Source organism: Parasteatoda tepidariorum, chromosome 6 (assembly GCF_982258835.1).
Source record: "Parasteatoda tepidariorum strain Cologne lab strain chromosome 6, Ptep-v5.0, whole genome shotgun sequence".
NCBI lineage: Eukaryota > Metazoa > Arthropoda > Arachnida > Araneae > Theridiidae > Parasteatoda > Parasteatoda tepidariorum.
Window position 1 is genome coordinate 95,010,478 of NC_141760.1, and position 18,477 is coordinate 95,028,954.

The following is an 18,477-nucleotide window of genomic DNA, read 5'->3' on the forward strand; positions in this document are numbered from 1 at the left end:
TTTTGTTTAGTTGAAAATTGCTAAATCAATAATCATTGATTTTTTTTTTTTTTTTTGCAAAAAAAAATTCGTTGTTTTTCTATTCTATGTCTACTACGTAATTATTTATACTCTTTATGAAACAAAAATATTTTTATTACAAATATTAAAATATTACTACTCTTCTTAAAAATAAAATAATACATTGTTTTCTTGCAAGTGCATGGATATGAAAAACATTAATGAAGCATGGTAGTTAAGATTTGACAGTACCTTACTTTTCGCTAAGGTAAAAGAAAAAACAAAAACAAAAAAACAATGTATTTGTCAAAATAATAATAATTGATTTTTTTCTATAAAATAAATCTTGCTGTAGCCATTGTTTTTGCAACTTTTTTCCATAGCTTATTTTTTTCTTTTCTTTCAAGATTATTATAAAAAATTTTCAAAAAAATTTGTCCCTGAAGTTCAATATTTTTCTAACAACAAATGGAAACTGAAATTGGAAGGATTATTTCATTATATTTACTCCGTGAGAAATAAAACGCATCAAAAGCTGACCTACGGCTGCTAATTTTTTCTAGAAATTACTTTTACCAAAAAATTTCCTTTTTTTTTATTATTATTGTTGCCACCAAAATTCCAAATATTTCCACCATGTATACAAATATTTACTCTAAATACCAAATATTTACTCCATGCAAACAAAATATTTACCAAATACCAAATATTTACTATATGATACCAAAGTTTACTCCATGTAAACAAAACAAAAAAAAAAAAAGAGTGAAAGTAATAAGACAGGAGATTCCTTCCAAATATTTTATTATTTGAAACGCAGAGAAAGCTCATTGATTTTGCATTTATAATTTGGTGAAAATGACCCTCAAAAATTTTTTATCAACTTTCTAATATTTATAACACAGTTGATGCTTCCAATTTAAATTAATACACCCGACATAATGGCGAAATATTTCATCAAAGTATGTTTTTTACTTATATATTATGGTATCTTCTCTATTATCCTTTGGTGAAATCGACTTTGAAAAAAAAATCGACTTTGCTCTGAAATTTTCTGTATTTTATAAAACATGGGTGCAACCAAAATTAGCTCCAAAGATCACTCCTTAAATAGGTCAGAAAATTCCCTTTACGAATGTTGTTCGCTGAAAGAGAGAGGAACTGATGGCATTCTCCGGTGAAAGTGCCTTCTCAACTTTCCAATATTTTTCAAGTTATGGATGCAACTAAAACGTATATTAGCTCCATGCAATAAAGCGGATTAAAGCTAAAATACGAACGGAAAATTTTCTGCAGAAAATGTTATTCAATGAGAGAGAGAGGGCGCTTCTCTATTCTTCTTTGGTGAAAGTGACTTCCCATCACACTAATGGCCAAATCGTGCTCCAGTCTCCCCTCATTATCCTAATAAAAACTCTTTTCCTTTTCATGAACCCCCTTCCAGAAAATTCCCCTTTTCACAGTCCTGGCGTTAGAAGATGAAAAGGATTCTTTGAAGGAGAAGCCATCGCCAAAACTTTCTCTAGGCTCTCATTTCCATTTTGTTTGTTTGTTTCACTTCTCATTGTACCCCCGTTTTAGATTTGGTTCGATTTTGTAAGTGGTGTTCTCAGTAAAATAGTTTAAATTCTATCGCATACCGGGGTGATTTTGAGTTTTTTTTCTTCTCCCTTCCAACCTATAGGTCCCCCTCTTTCTTTTTACGCTCGGAAGAGGGGTAAAAAAAATTTGAAAAGTTTTTTGAATCAGATTAAAAGGATGTATTTATTTCTAAGAAAAAAAAAACTCGTTGGTGTTGAATTGATTAAAAGTGATTGACCTGACCGTGAAAGAATTACTTTGTCTGATGGGGAAGATAAGGTTCTATTAAATGAAATAAAAAAGTAATTTCAATGATACTGATTAGTTTTTTGTTGGCGGAAAAATCTAAAAAGCCATAAGGAACCCGGCTAAATATGCATTTCAGAACAATTGATGAAATGTTAATACCCCTCGGTCACGGACAAGAGATGAACCAGGTTCGAATTTCAGCGATGGCTGGTCGACGCGAATTCCGTACTCTTCTCGCTCCGACGACAGTCCTCAGTGGTTGACGGATCATAGATTACAATCTCCTGTCACATGGTCGGGATAGCCTGGTTGGTAGGACACTGAGCCCATGTCCAGGAGTTCATGGGTTTGATCCCCGCTGGCCGAAAACTCCCCGTGTAGTAAATGGTGACTGATGCACGTTAAATTTCTCGAGTCGCAAAGTCCTCCATGTTCCCATATCAAATCAATACCTCTGGGGTACTGATCCAGGAGTTTTCTTGTCTTCTGGATTGGTTCAAAATTACAAGTCTACGGAGTTGAACATTAGTATAGTTAGTTGTAAACCCAAAAATTGGATCTGTGGTTCATCGACGGATATAAAATATCAAAAATCTCCTGTCATCAGGCTAACCGTAGGAGGGTTTCATGTTTTTTTTCACGCCATGTAACGCAAATATTAATTAGTTCCATCAAAAAGTCTTCTACGAAGACAAATTCTCCCCCAATACTTGATTACAGAGCTCCCTTGTCATCTGGATGGTGTTCAAAATTACAAGACTACGGAGTCAAACATTGGTAGTCGTAAACTCAAAGTTGGAATTGGCTGTTCAGTGACGGTTAAAAAATAAATAAATATATTATAATATCAAGAAATTATTACGTAATGCAGGAACCATGATGGCACAGCAATTGAAGCACTGAGCTGTTATAGTGTGCGACCTCTGGTGGCGGCTTGAAGCTCATAACGTTTACGAACAATGGGTGACATGTTTTTACGAAGAAAAAGCAGCAGGTGTGCAATAATGGCCACCATTTTGCCAATGGTTTCGTAGTTGGATTTCATGTAGCCTATAATTCCACGACCACTTTGTTCGACTACTCTGACTGTAGCGAGATTGCTTTGCTTCTATGTACTGCATTTGTACACAAAGTTGGTTATAAGGATTCAAATTCTAGATCCTACACTTTTGCTCTTTTAAACTTTTCGTACAAAATCCTCTATTCAATGCATCCATGCACTCTGTCAATCCAAGGTAATCATACTAGAAACAGAACAACACTCATCCCAGATAGCAAAATAAGGTTTATTTTAACTCAGGTATTTTAACTAAAGTTTATTTTAACCTTTTAATGTAAACCTGAAAAGGTTTGTTATACGGTTTACGTATAAACCTTCTAACCTTAAAACTAGATCTGATGACAATCTGCTCTATTCTATTCACATTATTACCCTAATCCAAAACCTTGGAAAACAACCATCTATGTAAAAAAAAATCTTAAATCGAGGCTGACTTGGGGTTTTCAAGCGTGAAAAAATCTTTTAACAAAGCTAGTCACAAGGTGAAAATAATCTTAAATCTATGCAATTGTAAGGTTTCTTTTCACTAAGTCTTGTAAGCTAAGCTAAAATCCATCTTGTCTTGAAATTTTAGAGGACAATGCAATTTATTTCCTATCGCTAGTGTGACGTCAGCTAAGAAACAACATTATGAACTTAAGCGACCATTTTACCAAAGTGACAATACTTTTTTGAAAAAAAAACAGTAAAAAATAATTTTTAATCCTTTTAGGATTAACGGTTTGAAACTGCAAATATTTTTGCTTTATTTGAAAAAAGGTTTTTAGTACAAACATTTCCGTGACAAAAAAAAAAAGAAAATTCCGACACAAGGTTGCAGTTTAAAACTGGACATAGAGACTTCTTAAGGCTCAAACCTCTGACCGCAGCATCAGATCTTAAGCACCGCAAGATTCTGCCTTAAAGACCCGACGAGCAAACACTTTTTGTTTAGAATGCCAGTCTTACTCTAGTCAACCTTTTCGAGGCACATCCACTATAATTTGTTCAATTTGTGACAACAATCTAAGTATATTATATTGAAAGCAAATTCAGGTCAGTTTTTCTACTTTTTAAACGCATCACTGACGCTTTTAATGCCTTCTAAGGATGAATATATGACCATCCTTGCCAGGAAGTTACACTTTAAAAGGGTTCTTTTCAAACGCAAAAATACTTTCATTTAATTATCAACATTTAAATCACTACATTAACGTAGACATAAACATATAAAAAATTTATGTTATGAATATAAAAAATTTATGTTTATTCTTTTAATTATAATGTGTTAAATCTTTTCCAACATTTGAATCACTACATTTATGTAAACGTAAACATAGGTTAAAACAAATGTAAGAATAATGAATATAAAAAAAAACCCCATCAAAATGCTACGAAAACAAAATTACAAACAAAACTTGAAAGCTTTCTTGCCCAAACAGTCTCACTGTAAGTCGTTCTGGAGGTAGCGGGTTCGAATTCCACCGTAACCGTGAGTGTATTTTTGTGATGTCCTTAACAAGTGGTAATTTGTTCTTCAGCTTAGCAGAGATTTATAAACCGTGCTTTGTTATGAGCATACTTATTTATTTATTGGTACACATATATGCAAGCTTGTGTACTCAATCACATAAGTACAGCTTATAAGCATATGTCAAGTAGAAAAACAGATACTACAATTCAGAGAAGGACAACGCGAAAATGCATCCAAGGTTACGACGGTTTCGAACCCTCTACCTTTACGCTACCGAGCGTTTGCTGGCAGGGCAGCTCCTTATGAGGATACAAACCTATTCAGAACTGTTTAACCGCAAATTAAATAAAACGAAAACTCACAATGTAGAAAGATTCGAATGAGCTTTTCACCTATCTGACAGAATTTTAGTAATTTACGACTGCGTAAAGTGTAAACAGACACAAAAATACCTTTAGAACATTGCCTTAATAAATCGCTTACTTCAAGCATTTAACGATAAAAAAAATAAAAAAATTCGAATATATAGCTAATTCCTACAAGAAAATCGTGGAAGTGAGTTTTCGGCATGTTTTTTAATGGCATCCATTCTGTTATTGCATACCATCATGGTGAAACAGAAACAATGTATCATGATCAACTGTTGTTTTATTGATAACTAAACTTCAACTGATACTGGACGATGAAATTTGTTTTTAAAAGCAATCGATTAAAATAATAATAATAATAAATCCAATAGTAAGGTGTTCAACATGTCCAATTTGATAATTATAGAATATCCTTTTCTACCATTCTGCAAAAAAAAAGGTTCAAAACTCAAAATGGTAAGTAGGATTTTTTTTTTCCATCTTTATCTTTAATCTCATTTTCATTTGAGAAAAAAATATCTTTATATGGACAAATAAATTACAATAAATAAATAAAATATTTTATGTTTGTATCTAAAACATATAGCTCAGACATCACGTTTCAACGATGACCGAGTTAACGTATCTGCAATATAGTGGGTGCTTTCAAATCATTGTCCTTATTATATATGAATATATTTTGTCAAAAATTAATTAAATAATGTAAGCATTTGTCATCAGAGATAAAGGTTTTATTGAATAAAGGAATCGAATTGTTTTATTAAAATCTGACAATTATTATTTTCACAGATTGAAAGTCAATTAAATTGTGGATAGGAAAACCAAAGTAATATATGTATATAGATATATGTTTCTAAGAGTTTTATAATCAATATATATATAAACTTTTTTTCTCTTTTCATTCTTAACTCGGAATTTGAAACTTACTAGACGGATGTTTTTTGAAGTAAGTTTCCGATTTATTCCACATTTTACATTAGCGTACTTCTCAACACCAAAACAAAATTTCTGTAGCAACAATCAAAAAAATTTTCTTGGTGGTGGCAAGGGTAATATGTTAATATTTTAATAAATTAGAATTTAAAGAATTTAGTTTACCAGTAAATATTATTTATTTAAACAAATTTTAAAATGTTACGTAACCTCATGGTCCAGTTTAAAACTTTTAAATAAATGTGATTTGTTTTTTAGAGTTTTTCTTTAGTTCACTATTCATTGAGAAAATATTTCTCACTGACCTCGCAAATAGTATACAATATTGTATTAAAAAAAATTGAGCATTAATAGCTTAATCTTAATTGTACAATATCAAAACAAACTGTTTGATAATTCTACTATTAAGAGAAATTACCGGAGTAAAATATAAATAAAAAGAAACATAATCCATAATAGTTTCTGTTGTGTTTAAATTTCTAACAATGTATCCAAGGAATTTCCTTCTCAATTCAAGTTTAAACTCCCTATTGGAAACAGTTAAAGCTACACCCAGTCGTAAGATTCTATTTCGAATGGAGAAATACATGTCCTTTGTTGGTCAATCCTAGCGTGCCCAAATGAAGATATATGAGCTGAGAGCTGTGGCGATGAAATCAGCTAAGTGGAAAACAGCCATGAAGTTGCTTAACACTACGAAACGGTGGCCAAGAGATCATAATCACACGTCATTCTGACGTCATCTGTCATAGGGTTCACGCCCACCTGTCGTCCTTCGTCCACGTGGCCACTTGTTAAGAAAAGGAGGGACACGAATATTTGGACGTTGAGAGGAAATGTGATCATGTTATCACCAATATCTTGACCTCAGCTGATGAATTATGAAGAATTTGTCTCCGAGTTTATGGCTGGACATGACTTTAAAATGATTTAACTGGAACTCATCAACAGAGAATTCTGAATCCTGTAATTAGAGTTTTGGAGGGACATTTAAGTAATTGTGAAATTAAAAGTGAATTGTTGATTATGATTTCTAGATCGGTGGTAATTTTGTTAGATATTGAAAGAAAAACTTTTAATAATATTTGAAATTTATGTTGAAGACATTTTCCTTTCTTTATCTGTATTCCTTTTGCAAACAATTGCACAATTTGTAAGAAAAATAGGCAAGGGTATTTTTTCAGTCATATTTTAAAATAGGAAACTAAACTGCTCAAATTTTCGTATAAATTAAAAAAAGAAATAAAGTTTGCTGTCGACATTGATTTTTACTCAGATGAATGAAAGGTAAAAAAAAGATAAGAGTTACTTATAATTACTCACATTCCCCGAACTTGCCTAACCATTTGAGAAAGTGTGCAGATTTGTTTCATAATTTTTTTTACATACAATCAGTTTCATTAATAATAAGATTTATTATTATGTTACTTTTATGTGTTGATCCCCCCCTTTTTCTACCAGGAAAATCCTGTCATAACTTATGTACTATAATAATAGGCAGATTTCTCAAATTTACATTATATTCCGTATTATCTACCTCACACGTAAAGTTTAAAGCAACTGCAAAGGCTCGCGTTTTTAGATCTTACGTATCTTTACGTTTTGTTGTCGTGGTTTTGCAAAGCTACAAGTGCGTTGTCCATAGCCTACATGTGAATTAACAATGTGAGCATATCGCTGCTTCAAAACTAAAACGACACATCTGCAGGCATTACACGTTTGCAGATGTGTCGTTTTAGTTTTGTACCAGCGATATGTTGCAAATAGATCAATGAGAACGCCAATTTAAAATGAAGATGGAGGATTCGTTATTAGAAAATTTTAAAATGAATCGTGATATTTTACAACAATTGGTTGATTTCATAATTAAAAAAAAATATTGGTTTTAGTTTAAAAGTTTTGTTGTCTAATTGCTCTAGGTGCGAAGAAACTAAATATGTTTTCGTTATTTAAAATTATAGAATATATTTAGTTTAATTGGGTACTTTCAACTCTGGAATGAATCGCCGAATCTATGACTACAGTTTGCACACTTTGTCATAATCCTAAACATCGTCAATGTTGCCAAATCCACAAATGTGTAACGTATGCTCGTATATTATGATTAAGTCAAGTTGACGGTGGTTTAAATTATCTATAGTATTTTCAAAGACGAACCGAATTTTCTGAAAACCTACCCACGCAAATTTCTTATTCGGCGTATCCAAACATTTCAAACGACGCGTAATAAATTTTCATTCAAACAACTTTCAACTACATTTATCTAAAGTTTTCGTAACAGCTTGCAAATAAAAATAAATGACGTAATTTAAATTCATTTTAAGCAGTAATTCAAAAACAAGTTCATGGAAACATGGACCTTAAGGAACGTATTTTTTTCTTCAATAACATCCTTTCCAATATCCAGATTTCTGCTTCTGATCTCTTCAAATGTAAGATTAATCTTTAAAAATCCCATTTTTCATTTGCTTCCATCAACAAATGTATGTTTTCCATTTGTGGTTGTCATCAAAATTATGCCTCCCTTTCGTTTAGTAATGAAGATAGATATAATATTACAAGCCAATGAGTCAATAAAACTTTAAAATAATGGTCCACTTTTCGACGCTGCGTGCTCGAGCGAACCCATCGCAGTTTATTACCTTTTACTCGAAGAGAAAATGTACTAGAAATCATTCCTTAATTCCATCTTTTACCTTTTCTTTCGCCACTGTTGATATTTCCCCGTGAACTCACGTCTCATTTGGCAGAGAAGTTTTCCTGCGCTTTTATTTTTCCAGCTTTTTTTTTTATATGCCTCCCCACACTTCACAACACCCGCCACTCCTCGCCAAAAACCGCTTTGAAAGTTTAATAAGGTCACGATTCGGCGCCAATTTTGCTCGGCGGGTAAAAACGTGGCTTTCCGACTATATTGCAGAATAATAAATAATTTTCTGAACTCTGAAGCTGTTCAGGTGTAACTCTTAACGAGTTTACCCGCAAATGGAATTGATCACAGATTGGATGATTTTGTTGGGGGTCGGCAGAGGCGTGATCTTTTTGTTTCGATGGGTGTTCGACAAATTAAACGAGATTTTTCAGTTTCTTTTGTACTTCAACATAGCAAAATCTATTACGACGCCAGAAAATGCTGTTCTCTGACGTCAATCTAAAAATGCCTTTAAGATTAGGCAGATTAAATGTATAGATTAAGATCAGTAAAAAATATTAAAACACGAACTGATTAAAACATAACTCTATTTTTAAGCAAAAGCTACCAGTACCAACGTTAAAAAACTTAACAACTTTTAATTATTTCAAACTTAACAGTGCTAACAAAAAAGAACGTCATATCAAAGAACAAAACAGAAAAAACATCAGTGGTGGAACTAGATCACCCATCGCTTTTTTAATTCAATGCCGTTTTCAAATAAATGATCTAGTTCATAGCTTTTAATTTATTGTCGTTTTCAAATAAAGGATCTAGTTAATCGCTTTTAACAATATACGAGTTAATCATTATTATATAAAATAGGTAAGGTTTACACGTTCTTGTAGAAGAACATATAAATGTCAATGATCAGGTTCTACTACCAATTTAATTATAGTGAAAAAGCAAATTAAATAATTTGACAGACACTTTTTTCAGACAACATTCTGTAACGGTCTTGAAAGAAAGGTAACCTAACTACACTTCTAAACCTAGATCATTAATGTACGGTTTTCATTAACTATACAAAACGAATAAGAGCTGGGGTTTTCATCTGGGTAATGAATGAAAATCAGTGTGGAAGAACACGTAAACGTTAATCATGTTCTTCTAAATTATCTTTAAGATAACCTAAATAAACGTGTAGATCTAAATCGGTAATATACGAATTTTATTCTTAGCACAGAATGAGTGACAACTGGAGTTTAGATGCTATATGGACGACTTGGAAGAACATCTAAACACCAATTTCCTTTTAAATTGTTCTAAAGTATAGATAACCAAACTAAATTTGTAAATACAGATAAGTTACAAACGATTTTCAGAAAATAAGAGTTCTCGCTTAATGTTGAAGCATGTATTGTTTAATAAGAAGTATGAACAAATGCGGAAGAACAAGTAATTGTGAATTAGCACGTTCTTTCACTTAGAGAAACTTAGTGGAAGAACGCGTTCTGAATTTAAGAAAAGGATCAGATGCAATTTGATATTACTTAGAATGTATTAAACCTCAGACTTCTCAGTTATTTTCCATATTAAAATTTGCCTTACTAAAAGACTGGTTTACTGAAAGCCGATCATAACCTATTTAAACCAGGAATTTGAATGTTCGACCTCTAAACTTTTTAATTATCTTTACAACTTTTAGCACACAACAAATTCTGAAACAAATCGGATGTCTAAGTTATTTAAATTGTTCTATAACAAGATAAGGAGTTAAGATAATTTAGATATACCTATCAATTACATTAAAAACTTTAATAATATTTAAGTCCTATCTGCTCCAAATTAGTTAAACTTTATATTCGAACTTGTTTTACACGTTATACACGTTCTATTACTATACACGTTCGCAAAAATACTTTACTGTCAGTCGCAAAAATACTTTACTGTTAATTATATTTTACTGACATTACAAATTTTAGTTTCACTAAGAATAAAAAAATAGTGACAACTGCTTTACACCAAAATTTTGATGGAACATTCTTGGTGTTAGATTAAACCATTTTTGGTGTAAAGTAATTTCCACCGTTTTTAGTGTTAAGTCAACCTAAAATTTTTTGCAGTGTAGAAAAAAAATAGACTAAATTATAAATATGTAAATCAACAAGAACATATTAAAGGTTTTAAGTCATATTTCAGGGAATTTTCAAAACCTGAACTTTAGAAAATATAGTAGCGACAGGAAGCTGTTTACGAAACATATTTTCTAATTAAAAGCTGCCTGTTTTAACTCGTCTTATTTAATGAACTGACAGAAACAAAAGAACAAAGTTTCATACATTGAATTTTATATACTTAAATTTTATATAATTTAAGTTTTCATGCTTGAAAAAAACATGTTTTTAAATCCGAAATTTTGGGCTTTTAAAGAACGTTACTTTCAGTACACTCTTCCATTAAAGACTTCAAAATCTCAATAGAATACCAATTATTCTTTTTTGTTTATCTATGGTAGGATTGCATGATGTGTATACGTCATAGGTGAATTGGACAGTCGTGCTCTTTGCAATGGTCCATGACATTTCGGTCCATTCCTCGTTACTAATTCGATTTATCTATTTTGATACAGACATTCCATTCCATTTCTTACTAGTTTTTATTCTAGTATTTTTGTTTCAATGGCCCTAAATATAATTTTTTCTAGTTAATTATTCATATTATTTCCAGTGATAATTATATTTATATTATTTCCAGTTAAGTTATTTATTTAATGTTTCCAGTGATAGAAAATCAGGAATTTCAAATGTCGAGGGGGATTGGGTACACCCTCTTCCTATGCAGTCCAGAAATGTATTTATAGAATTATCTTACTACTGTAATATAATTGTAAAGTTAGTTAAATAAATAAGGTTTGTTATGCTAACTACCTCCACGTGGTGCGATCTGGAAACTGATGTCATATAATCCCTACTTTTGTAAAAAAGTGAATGCTAGGAAGGATACTAAATGATTGCAGCTAAAAATTAATAAAATAGTAATAAGGATCATTACAATTACATTAGAATGTTTTGCATGTTTGTAAAAAATTTTAAATTTCAATAGATAAAGGAAAAAAAACAAAAAGGTCATTTAAATGTACATTAACGGGATCAAAACGGCCTAATTTGCATTTGGCTAATTGGAAGTATCTTGACATTTTCTAGTTAATATGATCTGATATATATTATTGCCATCTACCCATGTGCTTTTAGGCTAATTAGAAAATAACACGAATAATTACTCTGTCTGAATTTACTCTAGGCTTGTTTTAGTGAGTCTGTCCGCAATAGTCTAGACTTATTGCAAACAGCCCGAAATAAATTCGGTAAACTTTGCCTTGGAAGATAGGCCTTCTTATTAATTTAATGGTTTCTAAGATCATTGAAATAAGTCTAAAATTTGTTAGGCTGAAGGAAAAATGATTGAGATTTTTTTTAATTAGCTTGACTCATTGCAAAATAATTATTGCGCTTTGCAAAAAATATTTTACGATTCAATTATAACAGAGCTGTGGTAGCTCAGGGGATAAAGCGCTCGCCTTCCAATGAGGTGAGCCGGGTTCGAATCCCAGCGATGGCTGGTCGATTATAATTCTGCACCCGACTCGTACTGACCACAGTGCTGTTGTAAAATATCCTTAGTGGTAGATCAATCACGGATTAGAGTCCCATTGATGCAGGCTAACCGTGGGATGTTTTCGCAGATTCCCTCTCCATGTAAAGCAAATGCTGGTTAGTTTCAGCAAATTTCTCTCAATACTTGATCCAGGAGTTCTCTAGTCTTCTGGATCGGATTAAAAATTATAATGCTACGGAGTTGATCATTGGTAGTCGTAAACACAAAATTTATTTGGCTGTTTTACGAGGATTATAATATAAAATTTACTTACGACAATGTTCAGTTAATACTTTGCAGATACTATTAATTATTAAGGAAGAATATTTTTATAATGAAGTTCAAGGCTGCTAGTACGAAATTTCTCCTCACAGTTAATTTACAAATTTTTAAGATTTTTTTCTCAATCCCATTTTGTGTAAAACAAAAATGCAAAGTGAAAAACAATGTTGAGTCGTAAGTGTGCACAAGGGTTTTAAAAAAGCTTTACTAATCTCATTTTTAATAGCGTCTCAGCAATTCTATATTCAATAAATTTCGCATTCAATTCTGTATTCCAAAAATTCTATATTATATTTCCGAGCTTGATGCAAGAACAATCAATAACAAAATTGAAAAATGCTGGAAACTTAAAGTTTTAATTTCTTTCAAAAAATATCTAAATTAGCTTATATTTTTAAACTTTCATATTGATTCGAATAAAATGATATTTGTCTATTTCTAAGTTCAGAAATGACTGTTCTTATCAATAAAAGTCATAATTTTTTTAAAACAATTACAAATCTGTTTGCGAGTCATTGATTTTAGTTAGTTTTTAACTGTTAGAAAGAAGAAGAAAAAGTCAAAAATTCTTATTTTTTAAAATAAATTGTCTTATTAGTACAACTTAAGTTCCAACTTAAATCGAATCACATGAAACAGTTTTGCAAGGAAACTATTTTTTTTTTCCTTTGAGTTTTGGCATTAACCCAACTCGTACCAAATTTAAAAAAATAAATAAATAAAAGAGAAAAAAAAAATTGAATTATAAATAATTTTTAATTTTTAACCAGTCCCTCGTAATTTCTCTAAATTTCGTCTCATGAACTAGCTCTAGAAAGCGTTACCTTGACAACGATCCGCGGAAGTTGCCAGATCCCTCGGTGGCAATGATCCAACCTTTCGGGTAATTTTCGCTCTGCCCTCTCCATTTTTTTTCAGCTTTTTTATTTTTCCTAACTTTTACCAAATTGTATCCAATTAAATTTTCACTTCTCCCCCTGCCCCCTCACCCCTACTCCCCTTTTCTAATACGCTTTCTTTTTCTCGAGAATGTCTTCTCGCCCACGTGACCTTTAATGCCTTAATAGTTCAATAAAATTCATTACTCACAATGATTTTTAAGGTGTCCCAACTCGAATTATTTTTCTTTTCTACTCATTTTTGAGCAGTTTTTTATTGGATTAAAACAACTTGCTCCCATTTTAGAGCTATTAGATAATTCCCGTAGAAGTTTTACGGTAATAAACGTTAACTGCATCAGGCGTAAGAATAATTTGTTTAATTATGGAGCAGAAATCGATTCCAGCACCATTTTTTCTTTCTTCTTCATTTTGCTTCAATGATTTACTTCCTAGCATACTGTGACACATATTGGTTAATGATTTTAAATATTTCTGTAATGTCTTTTTCATGCACTCGTTTCGTAATTTTTCCCTAGTGTAATTTATTTTTATTTGTATGTCATCTATAAATTATGAAAATATTTAAAGATCGGCAAATTGTTTTTTCATGGATGAGTTTTTTTTTTCTTCTTCTTTTTGTTAATATGTTTATTTTTATGAGCATTTAATGCAACGCATCCCATAACTGTTATTTTTGTCCAAGCAATTTATTTTTTGATATAAAAATTGTGATACATATGGGTTGATAACTTTAAATATTTCTCTTCTCATGCATTCATTTTCTAATTTTTTCCTAGTGTAATATACTTTTATTTGTACATCAGCTATAATTTATGCAAAAGTTCAAAGATAGGCAATATTTATATAGATATTTTTAAATGAATTTGATTAATGATAATTATTCCGTTTTGCACCTCAAATTAGAATTAGTTAATAATGTCAGTGTTCTTGATTATTCGGATACCATTGGTTGATGTATTTGTGAAAGACCGGGAGAGCTGGATTAAGGTCACCGGGTTTTGAGATTTAGCCATGAGATCTGTATAAAGTTCATGGTTGTGTGTGTGGTCACCCCTGTGTTGCTATTAGTAATCGAGAGTGCGGGATCCCCGTTGTGTATATTTGAGACTGAGATGCAACGGCACTAGGAGGATAATGGCGCAGTCACAAACAGAAAGTCAACTGTTCAATGTGGACAATCAATCGAAATAGGAGTGATCATATCTCGTCCGGGTCACCAATGTGGGGATAGAATCTTTCGACTATGCCAACCTTCATCTATCAATAGATACCTCAAGATTGAATCAAGTTAGCATGCCTTATATACTAGTGAATTAATGTTAAATAATTGTAGTGGTAGTTACGCCACAGACTAAGCTTCGTCAATAAAACTTGAAACACTGTGAGATATAAAATGGCTTAAATATAAATATATTAATGCTAAAAAATACATATAAACTCAAAGATATTTTGTTCCTTCTCCACAAAAAAGAACGAACAAGCTCAAAAAAGCAAAACAAACCTTTACTATAGCAACTTAATTCTATGAAGTAGATCAAAGTTCAAAATTAAGCAGACGATAATTCTCAACAATAATGATAATATGATGATTATAAATATCGGTTGATAATTTTACATATTTATCTTTTTCATACATTTATTTAAAAAAAATTTCCATTGTTTAATTTATTTTTATTTGTAAATCGGTCATAAATTCGAAAAATAATTTAAAGATCGGCAAACACTTATATAAGACTAGAGTTACTTCCATCTAACTTCGTCAGAGTTACGACACATGTGTAACCTTCTCTGATTGGTCTTTTTCTCGAAGACTTAACATGGAGTGTTCGACAAGTTATTTTTTATCTAGCAGAATCTCATAATTTCGGGTACCTTTGCTTTTAAAATTATTCTACACTGTTCGAAGAATGTTCTATACATAAATACAATTCTTAAAAAATCATTTATTTTGTGAAATAACTAAATTTTAAAAATTAAGATAGCTCTACTTGTCCCTTTTATCAAGTTAATTATGTTATTACGTGCCTAATAAATCGCTATTTTTTTGAGAAAATGTTAGTTTTCTCCTTAAAAAGTAGTTTCTAGGAGAAAGTTTTACATTCAAGCTAAAAATATATTTTGATATTTAAAGAGCTTAATTTGTATAGCAACAATTTGCTGCACTTAGACGTAGTTTCTAGACTCTTGGCTGAAAAAAAAAAAAGATGAATCGTAACGTAACTAGATATTGATATCATATCAACAATTCTGAAATGGCTACTGTTTATTCATTTTCCATTTATAACTAATTATGGCTATTTGTCATAATTTTTTTGTTTATGGTTTTCATTTATCAATGTCTTATTATGTTCTTTAAGTTTAGATGTTTTTATTGTTGAAATATTAACTTTTACTGGTTATTACATGTTTTTAAAGAAACGTAAGTCGGTTTTTTTAAATGATTATATATGCAATACCTTATTTTAATACCTATTTATTTTTATATTCGAAAACAAATGAGTCTTTTTTTAAGTTACTCATGCATTATTTATTAAAAATGAGCGTTATACGTTACTTTGAGTTTGTATTGAAAATAAATATCTAGATTTAGTAAGTTATATTCCTTAAAGTAAAGGTAGAGATCTCTTAAATAACTTTGCATTTTATTGAGAGTTGTTTTTAGAATTTGTTGCATAGTGTATTACTTTTTTTTTCATTATTATTATTCAAAAAATAAATTTTGTTACGATATTATATAGTGAAAAATCATATGGATCTAAATTTTATTGAGTGCTGTTTTTAGATTTTCTTCCAAAACATATATTTTTATTTTTCATTATTGCTATGCAAAAAATAAAATTTTGTTACTAGTCTCTTTAACTAAATTTTATTTTCCTTATTTAATGACACGTTATTTAATTAAAATATTCAATAAGCATAATTTTTTTTTTTAATTTTTCTAAAAGTTGGTCAAAATTTAAAAATGTGATATAATGATTAGTTATAAGAAAAAAATGCTTATAGTTAATGAAAAAACGCGAAAGTAATTTGATTTTTAACAAACCAGAAAAGAAAAAAGTAAGGCACATCGCTTTCAAAAGGGGAAGAGGAAAATTTTTGGTGGTGATAGAAGTTTATTACGAAAACTATGCTTTTTGATTTTTTTTGTCCAACAAAAATGTAATTATTTTTTCATCCACTAGAAAAACGCAGTTTTCAAATCTTTTACTTTATTTTATTATTTTCCACTTTTTACTTTCGCGCCCTTTTAGATTAAGTCGGAAAGTTTTAAAAAAAATTTCGTTTGTTAATAAATTTAGCTAGAACTATTAAAAAATGATTGTTTATTGTCCTCAGATACAGAGCTCCTGCAGAAATTTAAGCACTCTATCGAGTCGGAATGAGGTCGAAATTGAGATAGCTGATAAATTTCACTCGACGATCTAAATTGTGCTATTGAAACAACCCTTTCCATCTAATAATGCTTTGTTCATAAAAACATTTTGCCTAGTAGTCAAAATTTAGATTGAAGACAAACTTCTTTTGTTGATATGATTCTAAAATCTGCATATAGTGATCAGGAAATTTTGAAAACTTACAATGCCATCCAGAACAGACTTCCATTTAAAATGTAAGCCCTTAATCTTACTTAATATCTAATTTAAAATTAACTTAATATCAAATTTAAAATTATTAACGATAGAACGATGTAAAATCTTCATTCCTGTAATTAAATATGTAAAAATAGTCTTTCATAGGTTAAGACGTACACAATTACCTTAATAAGCTTTATTTATACAGTCCGCCAAAAGAAGGCTGATTATTTAGGGCTAAATAGCCAAAAGTAAAAATGGGAACAGTTGCTTTAACAGATCCAATAAATTCTAGATTATTGGAAATCTTTGGTAATTTTAGAAAAAAAATATTTTCGTTTATTTAAGTTCCCTAATTTAAAAGACAAAACCTGTTTTACGGAATTCTTTAAAGTGCAACATAAATAACCAAACTGCATCCCGCTTCTTGTTATCTTATTTCAGCAACACCATTTGCACTTTTAAAGAGATTACCATTAAACAAGGGTCGTAACGGTTGACAGTTATACATTCTCAAAATTACGAGCATTCCCATCTCTCGAAGCCTTGCATTGATTAATCTTCGAACACAGAACCAAGATACAAACAAGATAATACACTTATTTATATTTCCTTAACGCTTCCCTAACTCTCTCTGTTCCTTCCAGCCTATACACAAAATTTGCTCAATGAAATCATCGGATCGCTGATCATGCTCATTTTTCACCAGTTCCTATTCCTGGAGAAAAGAGTGATGTTTTCCCGATTAGATGTTCTCCGGACTTCACCCTCTCCCGTTTCGAAAAAGTGCCCACCGGTAACAGGAGATGTTTAGTTTTTCCTTGATGCAATCAAAAACAAAAATCGGTTCGTAAAGTCTCTTGAAGAAGATGATGATAGTTGTGCTAAGGATGGAATTCAATTCCGTTAAGGGATTTCAAGGTCTAACGAGTTTTTTAGTAACTGAACTTTGACTCGATTTACTGTTATTTCTATCCGTAATTTGTTTTTCTAAGTGTTTATTTTTTTTGTGTAACATTCTTTTTTTTAAAAATAAAAAAAAATAACAGTGCAATGACTTTTTCGTCTGAGAGGACATTTTACACCCACTTAGAAAATGAATTTCGCAAGATTGGATCGTTCTTTAAAAGAGAGAATGGCAATATCATTCCGGTACGTGAAAAATCACAAAAAATTTTAATTTTAGTTTCGAAATAAATTGTTGATAAATAATGAATAAAATCAGATTAAATAAGAGGAAAATTGAATAAAGAACAATACAATGGGTGTTCTTTGAGAAAACATTTTATACTAACTTAGAAAATGAAATTTACCATAATGGATCGTTGTTTAATAACATGCGGATTTTTTTTTATTAACAGAAAACTAGTTTAGTTGGAAGGGTTATTTAGTTATATGCTTTAGATTGTATAAGCTTCTCATTAGTTAGCGTTAGGTAAATCTGACTTTTCTGACTCATGGATGCTTAACAAAAAGATGGAATAAGAGGTTATAATTTTTTCATTTGTTTCTTCTTTAATTTTAATCGCATAAATATGAAGCAATCCTAAACAGAATGCTCATTGGTCACGCATTGGTTTAACGCACAGATATCTTCCATTAAATGAACCTGTCCTGTTCCAACATGCTCAATTCGCGACTTGTCCTTAGCAGTTATGCATTATCTCACACAACGCGAGAAATACATATTTCAAAGACGACGCCATTTTGGCTGTGAATATCTAGTTTTACCAGATATTTGCACATAAAAACATCTTCTCTTATCTTTAGAACATTATATTTTATTCT

General features: G+C 30.7%; 1 long non-coding RNA gene across 1 annotated transcript; it reads left to right on the forward strand.

The window, feature by feature from the left end:
• Positions 1-4,621: 4,621 nt before the first annotated feature.
• LOC147808220 (uncharacterized) lies at positions 4,622-17,460 on the forward strand. The gene is made up of 2 exons (XR_015434928.1): positions 4,622-5,167; positions 17,337-17,460. It is a non-coding gene; the product is annotated as an uncharacterized LOC147808220 (long non-coding RNA).
• Positions 17,461-18,477: the final 1,017 nt, after the last annotated feature.